This window comes from Chelonia mydas, chromosome 2 (assembly GCF_015237465.2).
Source record: "Chelonia mydas isolate rCheMyd1 chromosome 2, rCheMyd1.pri.v2, whole genome shotgun sequence".
In the NCBI taxonomy this organism is placed as follows: domain Eukaryota; kingdom Metazoa; phylum Chordata; order Testudines; family Cheloniidae; genus Chelonia; species Chelonia mydas.
This window is the reverse complement of record NC_057850.1, coordinates 7,292,459-7,306,529: the sequence shown is the minus strand read 5'-3', so window position 1 is coordinate 7,306,529 and position 14,071 is coordinate 7,292,459. Positions and strand designations below refer to the sequence as shown.

At 44.8% G+C, this 14,071-nt stretch overlaps 1 protein-coding gene across 11 annotated transcripts in view; it reads right to left on the bottom strand.

Annotated features, from left to right (window-relative positions):
- Nucleotides 1–14,071, bottom strand: part of TSNARE1 (t-SNARE domain containing 1) — a 684,473-nt gene that overhangs the window by 600,090 nt on the left and 70,312 nt on the right. For 9 of the 11 annotated variants that reach the window (XM_037891908.2, XM_037891914.2, XM_037891916.2 and 6 more), the window contains one exon: nt 12,842–12,914. The gene's annotated coding sequence lies outside the window, so the exon portion shown is untranslated. Of the gene's footprint in view, nt 1–12,841; nt 12,921–14,071 lie in introns of those variants that run through there. The other 2 variants (XM_043539012.1, XM_043539015.1) reach the window with 1 other exon arrangement.

Here is a 14,071-nt window from a genome sequence, read left to right as displayed (position 1 = left end):
GGCAGTGGAGGGATCTGAGCATGAGCCAGGTATGCTCATGGCAGCCTGAGCCAAGGAGAAGGCGGGAAGCCACATTCTGTACCATCTGGAGCCTGTGAACACATTCAGCCTCAGAGACAAGTTACTTACAGTAATTCAGCCTGGAGGTGACGAATGCCGGGATCACTGTGGGCAGGTCTTCATCTGGGAGTTTCCTAGCACACTGGAGGTAAAAGGGCATTTTGGGAAACAGATGCTACCTTGTCATCCAAGCTTAGTGAGGGTCCCTAGCCTCTGTTTGCCAGAAGCTGGGAATGAGCAACAGGGGATGGATCACTTGATGATTACCTGTTCATTCCCTGTGGGGCACCTGGCACTGGCCACTGTCAGAAGACAGGATACTGAGCTAGATGGACCTTTGGTCTGACCCAGTATGGCCGTTCTTATGTTCTTATGATCTGGCAGGACCCCAAGGCTTTGACCACTTTGACGAATGCGGGATGTGAGCCTTCGATGGGAGGTGGAGATGGCCAACTCATCAATGTATTTCCCCTTTCCAACCAGTCATGCCTGGGTTCCTCTTGCACCAGCGGCTCGTCATCCTGTAAGCATTCTGATGTTCTAGTCGTGGTGGTGGTTGCATCAGTTGAGGTAGACAGTGAATGTCATCAGCATCCTGCTGGCAGCTGAGCCCAGAGGATCTCACTATCTCTCCCAGGGGTCTTTCCCTCCCTTGGTATTGACACCTCCCCCTCAATTATTGGGGGTGGACCATATCCACCCTGATTGAATTGGCTCGGTCACCACTGGTTCCCCACTTGTAAGGTAACTCCCTTCTCTGTGTGTCAATATATTTATGTCTGCATCTGTAATTTTCACTCCATGCACCTGAAGATGTGGGTTTTTTACCCACGAAAGCTTATGCCCGAATAAATCTGTTAGTCTTTAAGGTGCCACCGGACTCCTCGTTGTTTTTGTGGATACAGACTAACTCAGCTACCCCTCTGATAGTGGTCTTATGTTGATATTAAAGAGAAGTGGGGGTAGGAAGGATCCCAGCAGGGGAGCACCACTGGAGAGGAAGGGCAGTTACCCATCACCACTCAAGAGTTCTGCCAAAAAGGAATGAGTGCCACTGTACTGCTGGGCCTTCTACTCCTGCTGTGTCATGTAAGCATGTTCGTGATACACTGTGGTCCACTGTGTCAGAGGCTGCAGAGAAGCCCAGCAGTATAAGCTTGGAGTTATCTGTGTTCATGACCACAAAGACGTCATTGTTTTAGTGCCACTAGAGCCATCTCTGTTCAGAACCCTGGTCTGAACCCTAATTGTGAGGCATCTGGGATGCTGGCCAATGTCTCATATGTTTGGAGAGAGATATTACTTTGGAAACTGTAACAAAACCCACTAACTGCAGCAGAGTCTAGAATAGTCCTGACCTATGTTGGATCTGTGAAATCGTATTGCTTCGTGTGTTGTCTCGGAAGTCAAATGTCTCTTTATCACCTCTCTCTCATCATCTCCATTCCTCCTCCTTTACCCGGCATTTCATCCATTGCTAACTATGAATAACTCATTATTGTGTGGTGGGAGTGCAAATCATCCTTCCCTTACTCAACTATTTGCATACTGCAGTTGTAGTGGATGAGACGAAATGAGACAACAGGGGACGAGAAACGAACAGGCCTGGCTTTAGTCAGGAATGAGCCAATAGCACCAACCAGCAAAGCTACGAAGTATCTAAAAACCGTATTCTCCCCTCCTCCTCATAGCTTTAAGACTTGTTTTGTCTCTAGAGGTTTCAAAAACAAATGGATCTGTTTTTGTCAGCCTTACATCAAGCAGAAGAAACCCATCAATTTAGTGTTCTCGTGTTTACTTTTTAAATCCAAAGCAAAATATTTCTACAGCTAGAAACGGGAACAACGTTACAAGTCACATTAATGATCACACAAGAAAAACAGATACAAAGCTACACTATCTCGGGTGTGGTCAGGTTTTCACAGGTGTTGTAATTTCAACAAATTTGTTGTGCTCAGGGAAATGAGGAACTCTACTGGCTAGAACCAGGCAAAATAATATGCATGCTTCCACTCCAACGTAAGTTTCTGCCCATGCAACTCTCTTCTGGCCAGCAAGACCACTTGTTATTCCAGGCTCCAGATAAAAATAAAACAGAGCTGTGTTGTGTGTATTTTTAATTCTTTCGACAAAAGCAGGAGCAGGTACAAGAAAGAATTCCTGTTCAGTTTATAATAAAAGTAAAGAGCTAAACAGAGATCAATGTTTGTGGCAAAGAACACAGAACAATACTCAGGTGAAACCATTTGACACTTAACAAACCCGATAATAGCATTTCCAAATTTGATTTAACTGTGTGACAGATTTGGAAAGCCATTCAGACTTCAAGATTAATTATGAAAAAATAGAAGCTTTACCCATCTCTGGTCCTATAACTGTTAAGGAGCAGTTCCACGCTGCAAAACAATTCCAAAATGTGCTCAATTTTTTAGAGAGAATTGTTTATCCCCTCAATTTCATGAGCCAACTCCTCTGATCACAATCTAACTTTCTCTCCTATCCTTCCGTTATAATTAGACAACAAACTAAATGACCTGATTTCCTTATACATAACTGTCTACCCTACAAACTGCTCTCCCCTTCCCCTTGTTTTTGGTTGTTTCCCCTCCTCTTTCATCCCAGGTCATGATCTGCCTAATTTAGTTTATAAACTTTTCAAGGCTGGCATTTTGCCTGTGTTACTGATGGGCACATCTAGAGCAATCAGCTCTGTAGCAAGCCAAGCATTATTTTCCTTCGGCATTATATACACAATGACAGTGGGCGTATATGGCACCGAGCTACACTGGCACCTCTAATCAAAGAAATTAAGAGATGGGGGAGGAGGAGAACAATCAGATCAGTTCATCCACCTACCCCTGTCAGTACCACACTGTTCTGCTTGTGTTTTCTAATATTTTGTCCAAGCTAGTCGTATACCATCAAAGCAATGGTGCTTCCATCATGTTCTTTAGGAAACTTCTCCAGTCTAACAGCCATTTCTCTTAAGTAGGCTTTCCTTAAGTATTCTTTTGCTCAGTTTTATCCCATTTCTCCTTGCTATAACCCTCTCTCCTATCCCACCCGAATGGATTCCTCTCAAACCTGGGCCTTTGCATCCTTTGAATTATTTGCTCCCCCACCATGACCTCCCCTCTTTGTCATCCTTTGGCCAGTCCCTACATGTTTTGTTCCATCTACTGTAACACACATAACAAACAATGGTCCTATAACCAAAGCTTTCAACGAGCAATGACCTTTGCCAACCGGCAGGACAATCGAACTACTCTGCGAATTATCTGACATGTCGACCAGGAGGTGGCAAAAATAAGAGACGAAAGCTTCTCCAGAGACAGAGGGAGGATCAGGGAGAAGAGAACTGGCTGAAGACGGGGTTTGAGTGCAGCGCTCCTCAGGTTTCATTAACTAGGAAGAAAAGAAAAAGCGCTGGCTGAAGGAAAGCGAAATACCTAACGGCACTAATGGGCCGAGAGCCAGTGAGCAATCAATGGCTGCACTGAAGTGGAGAGCAATGCAATCCAATATAACCAGTTTATATAGCGTCTGACATACAAACTATCAAAAAGCTTCTCCAAGTTAATTTCCCTCTTCCCTCTGCTATTATTTATGGAGGCAAGGGCAGAGGAGAAGAGAGACACTTTCAGATGATATTTGAAAAAAGATGCGGAGCCAGTGAGGCAGGAAGATACAGAAACGCTGTTCCAGGAAACATGCACTGCAGAGGAGAAGCTCCTGGACCAACCGTTGTGGGACACTGTGATGGGACAGAAAGATGGTCACTACTGGATGAGTGGATGGAGATTCTCAGGGTCAACGGGGGAAAGTCCTGTTCCATGGCTCCTTCCCTTGCACACAGTGCCTTTACTGGGGGAAGTTCAGAGGGGGAGAGAGATTTGTCTGTCACCTTATGATGACCTTTACCAGCAGAATAGTTTTTTAAGAAGTACAAGGACTGCCATATAGTTCAGGCTCAAAAATGTCTCCTTCCTTAACAGAACCTACAGTGAACAGTCACAATACATGTGGCCCCAGCTCCGCAAGCCACTCCACACACCACTGGGTGAAGTCCCAGTCAAGGCAATGGGGTCCCACCATGCAGCAGACTGCAGGCCTGGAGCCTTCAACAGCAGCATATATATTAAATGCAACAAGTGCATTAATAGGGAAGCAAACTTGAGCACCGATCCAGGAAATGAAAAGGTTCCTACACAAGGTTGCTCTGCACAGAGCTCATATTAAGTTAGATAATTAGGGCTATTATTTTTCGGTGCCCAACTTGAGATAGCTGGTGTCTGCTTTGCAGAGGTGCTGAGTACTCAGAGCTCCTCCTGCAGTCAAAGGGAGCTCTGGAAAATCAGATCTGTTATCTCAAGTTAGACTCCCCAAAACCGAGTGGCTGATCCTGTGAGGCGCTGCACGTCCTCAAGCAGGGCTGGTTTCAGTGGGAGCCAAGGACAGTTAGCGCCTTGCAGGATCAGGCATTTAATGGGGGAGGGATAGCTCAGTGGTTTGAGCATTGGCCTGCTAAACCCAGGGTTGTGAGTTCAATCCTTGAGGGGGCCGTTTGGGATCTGGGGCAAAAATTGGGGATTGGTCCTGCTTTGAGCAGGGGGTTGGACTAGATGACCTCCTGAGGTCCCTTCCAACCCTGATATTCTATGATTCTATGAATGGTCTCACCAGGAGTCTACATTATTACTTATGTTCACATAGCCAGGTAAGACTGGCGACTGGAACCTCAAATTAAGTTTTTCCTGACTATTTTGTGTGATATGCAAATGTTCAGCCTCAATGCTGCATTACCATTTTTATTATACATACATACACATTCGCACACTCCCTGTTTTAGTTTAAGAGGCAGAAATAGAATAAAAACAATCCCCCCTTCCCTAGCTGGCACTCTGGGGTTGTTTGGCACATCCCAGAAGATTTTTAAATTCAGTCCTCTCCATAAACAAAGCCTGCAGCTGCAGGTTCTTGTTTGGCAAGGGAGGTTTTTTGTTCACCTTTGTTAACTTAGCTGTGGCTGATGCACAATGCTGTTTTTATGGTAAAAATGCCTAGAGCTTGACAACAGGTTTGTTCTAAATGGTGGAAAGAACAAGATTCTTTAATGTCATAGGCTTTTTAGTTAAGTTGTTGCCTATCAGGCTTTTACAATTATTTTCACCCTCCCCCTGCCCCACGTTATAACTTATCAAGCAACTCCTCCTCACTGAGAACTAGTCACATGTGAAGTTTATCCTGTGTTCATAAAATGCCTAATACAAAGGTGCCCAGATCCCATTTGCGACATCTGGTTGCAACCACAACAGAAAAAATAATAATTTTAAACCTCAGCCCATTTGGGGTAGGGGTCGGAAGTGGACTATCAAAGGGTTTGTACACAAATAACAAATGGGCAAAGTAAATTTCTTCCTAATTCGAACAGTTCATGAATGTTGCCCAATTTCCTAAAGAACTCACTTCCACCCTGGATAGTTTTAATCCCAAAGCAGGAGCTGGGGCAGTTATGAGCAAATACAAATAGCAGCTGTCACGAAGGTGAATTTGCAACACCCCTCTGAGAAATAACCATCACTCACTGATTCACTACTACTCGCTGCAAATGGTGCTTGTGCCTCTCGCTAACAGCTACTGCTTAATCACCCAGCCTTTTTCTTGTATAAGTCACCTCACTTTTTTAAAGCTATTTTCTCACGACAGAATGGAGCCGGTTGAAAGGTGGAAGGGGAAATGAGGAAAATTCCATCAAAACTTCTCAATTTGCATTGAAATTTTGAAATTTAAAAAAAATGACCGATTGCTAAAGGAAAGGTTGGATTTACCTTCTTTTAAGATGTGATTAGAATCTCTCGTATTACACCACAGCTTTCCTGTCTTGTTAGATGGGAAATATCCTTTGGGTTCTGGTTACCATTGGTGTGGAACCCTCAAATATATCTTACGATCCTCTGGCTCCTCTGCTGTGATCTGCAACCACCATTAAATTCTATTCTAGAACTGCACTGAGATATGCAACCATGTGATCCACAACTCAACACCCTGACTACATCACTATCTCACCCCAATTTCTCTCCTTTAGGACAGAAAACTCAAAAAGAGAAGGGGGATTCTCATTTCGTTTCTGTAGTGATCCCAGCTTTGCAGGCAATCAGGTTCAAGGGCTGCTACCCATTCAGCTACTAATCAATTCAGCCGTTCACATCCTTAAAAGTAAAAGCAACCCAAAGCCTCTCCTTTCCACACTGCATTAACGGGAGTGTCTGAAGGATCAGTCTCTCTTACAAAAATCCTCACAAGAGTTTGATGCACCAGCTGATAGGAATATGCTGGCTGCCCTCCGAAGCTTGCTCAGAGACCTGCCCTTGTCCAAGGGAAGCCTCCAAAACACATGATAGCCAAAGATTATGGAGGAGGAAAAACTAAGCTTGGCCATGCAGACAGAACAAAATATGCTCATCTATGCTGAGAACTGTCTGCTCCAGACAGCACTGCTAATAACATCTCTCCTGCCACATGCCAGGCTCATGTGCAACTCACAAGAAGATTCAAATAGATTTTAAGGCAGCATTAAGATTATCCAGTCTGCCGTCCTCCCGCGAACCACAGGCCAGAGAATTTCACATGGTAATTCCCACCATGGAGGAAATTATGACTTAGGTCACCATACATCGACCGTGGCTTTAAGACCCAGAAGAGAGGATTCCACACCAGGCAATAGAAAAACCTGGATTTATTTTATTTTATTTTATTTTTAAACCCTGAATATTTAGTCCAGTTCCAACACCCAAAAATACAGACACATTAAAAAGCAATTTACATGGGGCTAATTCCTCCCCCTTAATCCCAATCCAGACTTGGAGAAGGCAGGGGAGGGGTGGGGAAATGGAGGAAAGGGTCCTGTGCCTACCAAGCACAGATGCCACAGCAAGTCCGCACTGGAGTAGCAGACCCACGGCACAGCAGGAGAAGGCTGGGGAGGAGACATGTTTTCACAGCCTCAGATGTTTTCAAGGCCACAAGATATCACTACAATCTGGTCCAACCACCTGCATAGCACGGGCCATAGCACTTCATTCAGTGACTCCAGCATTGAGCCCACAATGTTTGGGTGAGTTTGACTAGATCTTTTAGACAACGATATCCAAGGTTTGCCCTTAGCAATCACAGCTTTCCATTGTCCTGTATGCCCCTTGCCATTCATCAAAACAAATTCGCCCTTCCCTCAGTACCCCTCTTTTCCCACAGACAGGGATATATAACATGAGAAGTGTCTCTCAAAGCTAATAGATGACTTCAGGGAACTCAGAAGCGTACTGAAGAAGAATAATGTCCAAGCAATCTTCTCTGAGATCCTTCCTGTCCAACGAGCGAAGGGAGAGAGAAGCTTCTGGAAGCGAACCGCTGGCTAGGTAAGTGGTGTAGGGCAGAGGGTGTGGGTTCTGTGAAACATTGGTCTACCTTCTATCAGGGCTGTACAGTTTGGAGTGGTTCCCCTTCTACTGAGGGGGAGGCAATCTCCTTGAGGGCAGGCGGCCTAGAGCAATCAGGAGGGCGTTAAACTAATAACAAAAGCGGAGGGTAAAAAGAGGGAACATATGAGAACTTATTTATTACACACCAAAATCAAGATGTTGAGAAAAAAAACTAACCAACAAACCAAAAGTCAGGAAGAGAAGTAATTCTTTAATTGCCTATACATCACTGCTAGGAGCCTGGGTAATAAACAAGAGGAATTGGAATTAATCATTTATGAGCATAAATTCAATCGAGTTGGTATTACTGGAATGTGGTGGGATGATGTGCATGAATGGAATGTTACAAACAATGGTTATAACCTATTTAGGAAGGACTGAGTGGGCAAAAGGGGAGGGGGAGTGGCACTCTATGTCAAATATGGCATTACCTGTTTCCGAGTCACTAATAACACAGCAGAAAATTATCTTGAATGCTTCATGGATCGATCTCCTAGCGGACAAAGCACAAGATGGGATACTAGTTGGTGTTAGCCACAGACCAACGAATCACACCAGAGAACAGGATGACCAGCTCCTTTACATTTTACCTCCAATGTTGGAGAGATAATCTCATTCAGCACACTGAGGCAGGCACCTCTGTGCTCTCCTGCACCCTCTGCTGCTGCTGCTGCAACAGCAGTTACACTACTTCCCAGAGCGGAGGCATCAAAGCTTATACTCAAACAAGGACGTTTTTAAGCCACAATAATTTTGAGCTCTGCCAGAAACAGCGGGAAGTCTAAAATAAAGTTATCCAAACGAGAAAGCGAGACATCCAAGCTGGTGCAGAACGACGTGGCATTTTCCAGCTTCCAGATCGTTATTTCAAAGAATTAAGAGAGAAAATATTTTAAAAAGAGATACAATTTAGACAGCTTATGGCAGCATCTCCTTAAAGGCCAGAGAGAATTAGAACAGTGAAGAGAAGTCCTACCAAACTGGACATTCAAGTCCATTTTGTTCGCTCTTCAGACATTTTTGTTAGGAATGGTCCCACACTTATTCCCAGGGGGATGGTGATTATTTTATTTAACTGCAATTATGCATGTTTAAAACACAGGGAAGCACATCGCAGGAACTAGGCGCAGCAGAGGGAACCCAGCAACACACAATTCGGCCATTTGGTGGCATCACATTTTTAATTAAAAATATTCCAAGGAATATGGTAAAGAACGCAATATCGGCAAGCGCCAACATGCACCCAAAGATCCTACAGTGCTTTTGAAATACTGTCTAGGGAACTAGTCCCACGAAGAGTGGGAATATACTGGCCAGCTCTGAGGATGTAGCAGTGGTGACAGAGGAATGATCTGGTGGTTAAAACTGCGAGTCAGGAAGTTTGAGTTCTGCGACAGAGCTGCTGTATGATTTGGCGCAAGAAACCTTTCCATTCCTTAGTTGTCCTATCTATAAAAGAGAGATTCTGATACTACCTCACTAGCAGTGAATGTGAGTGGCTTAATACACAAACACACACAAAGATCATTTGTTAGTCTCTAAGGTGCCACAAGTACTCCTTTTCTTTTTGCAGATACAAACTAACACGGCTGCTACTCTGAAAAAAAGATCAGAGGATCTTGATAAAAAGATGACATGTCTCCCCATGACAAGCACTAACATGAAACACATGGCAATGAGGTCAGATGCAGAGCATGGCTGTTGTCTCAAATTTTTCATTTACTTTAGCATGCTCTGGAAGAGGGCAATATTTTGAGCATGCTGCAGTAAAACATGAACTCCGAGCCAGCATGCTTCAGTCTAAAAGAGGTAAGAGCAGCCAGTACACAACCTACAAAAGAACATAAGAACAGCCACACTGGGTCAGACCAAAGGTCCATCTAGCCCCGTATCCTGTCTTCCAACAGTGGCCAATGCCAGGTGCCCTAGGGGGAATGAACAGAACAGGTAATCATTGAGTGATCCATCCCCATTGCCCATTCCCAACTTCTAGCAAACAGAGGCTAGGGACACCATCCCTGCCCATCCCAGCTAATAGCTAATGGACCTATCCTCCATGAATTTATCTAGTTCTTTTTTGAACCATGTTATAGTCTTGGCCTTCACAACATCCTCGGGCAATGAGTTCCACAGGTTGACTGTGCATTGTGTGAAGAAATACTTCCTTTTGTTTTAAACCTGCTGCCTATTAATTTCCTTGGGTGATCCCTAGTTCTTGTACCGTTCCTTTGGTAATGTATCAAAGTTAAAAAGTAAACAAGTCTGAAGTCTATCAGCAGGGTAAGCATCACACAATGCAGCTGTGTGGAAGAAAGCTACAAATCCCACTGCAAAGCAGTCTGACACTCATCCGGCTTGATCAGAGGTCACTCTGTGTCAGTCCCAGGTTGGGCAAGGTTACCAGTATGGCGACCTAAACCCTGCTGAATTAGGTAGGATTCAAAGGGACACCATCAACTCAGATTTAGATATATTCAGAATCCCTGCACCATGAGACATCTTTCTATTTTGAATCTTCAGTTTTCCTCTGAAGGGTGTTTTCAGCAGGTAAACATCCAAGCAGGGGTTGTCGAGACACAGTCTCAAACTATAGGGGCATGTTGCTCCTGAGGGGCATGCTGAATCCAGGCTGCTGCCCCCCGCAGAGCCCTGGGCAGAGGCAAAGCCATGGATGAGAACACCCTCAGCCTTTGAGCAACTCCCCTCCCACCTCCGAACAACCTCCCACAAGTTCCTGTATGCATTCCTCATGTCCTTGACCCACTGAGTGGGTGGTTGAACCTTGAACATGGCTTCCACTGCAATGCCCAGAGCAGACAGGCCCAGTGTGAGCAGCACGTATCAGAATGTGCTCAGATACCATAGAAACGGGCACAAAACAGGATGGGTAAACAAGCCCTCTCAGGGCACACGATATTACACACAACTGCAGTCTGTGCAGACAGGCTGTCACATTTAACATCACATCAGCTGAGCGTAGGTAAACCACGGCCCAATCCCAGTTGACATGATGCACAGAATTTAAAGGTAGAAGGGACCATTACGATCACCTAGTCCAACCTCCTGTATAACGCAGACCGGGGAATTTCACCCAGTGATTCTTGCATCAAGCCCGTAACGTCTGGTCAAGTTGCAGCATACTGATTTAATGACTCCAAGCGATGGAGGCTCCAGCACATCCCTAGATAAACTGCTCCAATGGTTAATTCCCTTGACTGCTAAAAGTCTGCAATGTTAAACACAATGTGCTTGTCTACAGCGAGTGCAAAGGGGTTAGTTACAACTCCTCAAGGTCACATTCCAGCATGACCTAGTTTTCAATCCTCAGCCTGCAAAGGAAATTTTGTACCAAAACAAGTCAGAACTGGAGAATTACCAATCCAGTGGGAGAGCCCACACAGGGAAATTTGTTTTTCAGGGGTGGCTAGTTACACAACAAAAGGGAAAGTGATTTGTACACTGACAGTCTCTCTTGCCGGGACACGCTGCGATCTGAGGCTTTAGAACGCCAGATCTTTACATTTGTTTTTTAGGCAAAATTGGTGCTAGGAGGACAGCCATGGAGAGTGAAATTCTCTATCCACAGAGGAGGGGCAACAACATTGCAAGCTTCCCTTACCCTGACCCGCCAACCTGGATAGACCAGGGAGCTGAAGTCTCCATGCCCATTCGCGTTCATACAGAACAGAGCCACTTTCCTGATATCAAAGCAGGAGTCCGTCTACAGCTCCCACGTCCCTGCTGTAAAGTTGCAGAAAATAGAGTGGCACCGACAAACTGACTCAGAGTCCTAAAACAAACCCTAAAATAACCCAAACCTGCACACACTTCCCAAGGAACAAAGAAAGGCAAACCAAGAGCTGCAGAGCAGTGTGATTGCTAAAGGGTGACAAACTCTCAGGTCAGACAATGAACAAATCATTTACATTGAAGTTAAGCCTGGATTCAGGCTGCAAAAACAACCATTCAAAACCTACTCTCCCTCCTATCAATGCTGGAGTTATGGGATCTAACTCTGAAACACACAGTTACTAGCTAGTTACTAGCCCAAGCTACTTAACGAAAAAGGCAGCTATGTCAATCAAGGGCTGCCTCCTACAGCTTGAAGTGTAGGAATTCTGGAAGCAAGGGAGAACAAAGCAGCGATTATAGGAAAAGTTATGTACACACTGAATGGATCTTTGCTTGTGCTCCGTCAGCCAAGAATGGAGTTATTCATTGTGAAATGTGCTGGTGAAGCAGATGGCAAGTGCCCAGTGAGGTAACTTTAGCAAGCACGCGGTCTTCCAGTGTTAGGATAGTGGTTTGAACACACTGGAGTGGCATGGACCTAGCAAGTGCAAGTCGACACACCTGCAGAGCCACAAACCATAAATCAGGGCATCTCTTAGAGCACTTTACACGTAAGTTTCCATTTCACAACACACTTAAGCCCAATGGCAAAACTCTTCACACAGGGGTAACCTAATTGTTCACCCACAAAGTCTATATTTGAGTGACCTGACTTTCAGAGTTCCTGAGCACCTATAGCTCCAGCTGACTTTAGGCGCTCAGCTTCAAGCAACCAAATTTCAAAACATTGGCCGATGGACATACATTACCAATGAAATGCAGCAGAAGGAATCAGCCAGCTAGTGTAAAAAACATTTGGAAATGCATATGGAAACACATCCTGTAGAATACACCCTCTGGGACAAGACTAAAATGCACTCTGAACAAGACTCATCTCCACTCTGGGGCAGACTAAGACAGGATCTATGAGATGCATGTCCTACAGGCAGAGCCCACACAAGGATCAGCAGGCAGGGGTGCGGCATTTGACCCACTTCTGCTAGCTAGTGACCTGTGGGGTGGGCTATGTCAGGTGGTAGGGACAACAAGAATGCAGGAGTAGGAGGGTGACAAGTATGGCTGAGAGTCTGGTCAGACTGAGTAAACTGGTGTTTTTTTCATAACGTTAACTAACATGATTTGAAATGCCACTTAGTTTAGACACAGCTTAACATCTTTAAAATAACATTACCTGGAGCCTGTGGGGAGCCTTGCAGGGAACAGAACGTCTGCCTGGACAGACCTTGTTTCGGAGCCTAATATTTCAACAGACCACAGCCCCACTGTGCAAACCCTGAGCCAAAGAGAGACTGCTGTGCCTCTAAATATGCATGATGAAGAACCAAAACCAACCCATCCTTTATGGCCAAATGTGCAAGATGTTTGTGACCGTGCAACCAGCGTCCAAGATTTCCACCACCTCCCAACTCACACCAACCTCGCCAACCATAGACAAGACCTTTCCCCCTTACCTTATATTGGAAACAAGGTCCTGTAGAGTTGCTTTTATTCTGTTCTCCCCGTCAGACAAGAATCCTGTGCAATCTGGAACGAAAGACAGAGATTGCTGAGTGGTGTTGGGGCGGAGGGAAATATGCCACGTTCCCTGCTTTCAGACACAGATACTTTCACAGCTGCTCTATGTCTTTGACTTCTGGATTCCAGGAACATCTCATGTACTTTGGGCTGCAGATCACGACTGAGCACAAAACCAAGCAACACTTATCGCTTACATCACACGTTACACACATTAATCAGAACTTCTCTGAGATAATGGAGGGTTATCCTCATTTTAAAGATAAGGAAACAAACGAAGGAGTTAAGGGATTTAGAAATCTTCCAGAGTACCAGGTGTATTTATGTACTGAGGGGTGAGGGACAAAACTCAAGTGATTTCTCGACTGCCACCAATCGCTTTTAAGGAAGGGCCTGGTTTCTTTAGGGCCTCAATCCTGCCAGGAACCGAGCATGGTGGCCCTGGTGCAGCACTTCAGAACATGTGTAGCTTTAAGCACGTGAATAGTCCCATTGGATCATGCCCCAGATGATTCCCACTATAAGCACTGGCCAAGGTTTTTTGGCACCCTACCAGGACTTCAGTTCTCTCTCATCCAAACAATGGAACCTTCAGCAGCACAAAACCACTAATGCTGGTGGGGTGCTGACAGAGAAGGAAAGGCACTATCTAATCAACCACTCGGAAGGTCTCCCACCAGATTCTCCTGTGGTCTCGTATCAGCCAGGTACTGATCAGTTTCTGAGAGATCCAATAGCGTGCTGCGGCTACATGCTACCAACACTTTTATCCTCAAGCAAATGGACTACAGTAGATGGCCTTTTGCATCAGTAAACAGAGAGTCCTTAACATGCCACGGAACCTTGCAATAGCTGTAAGAACTATTTTTCATGGATTTAATTGGAAAATACTAATAAATGCCTTTGCCCGTTAGCCATCAATCTGTTATCAGAAATGAAAAGTCTTTACGTGATAACTATCCCAATTCCCATGTTTGGTTAATAATGAATAGTATTCAAATCCAAAGCATAATCCAAAGCTTAGTGTTTTGCAACATCTTTGGTGATTCCGGTCCATATACTGAACAACCTCCTCAAGTCCAATGCTCCTTCCATTTTAAATTTTACAGTAATCAATACCACACTAGCTTATATTTATGTAAACTCACATACACACACACTCACTC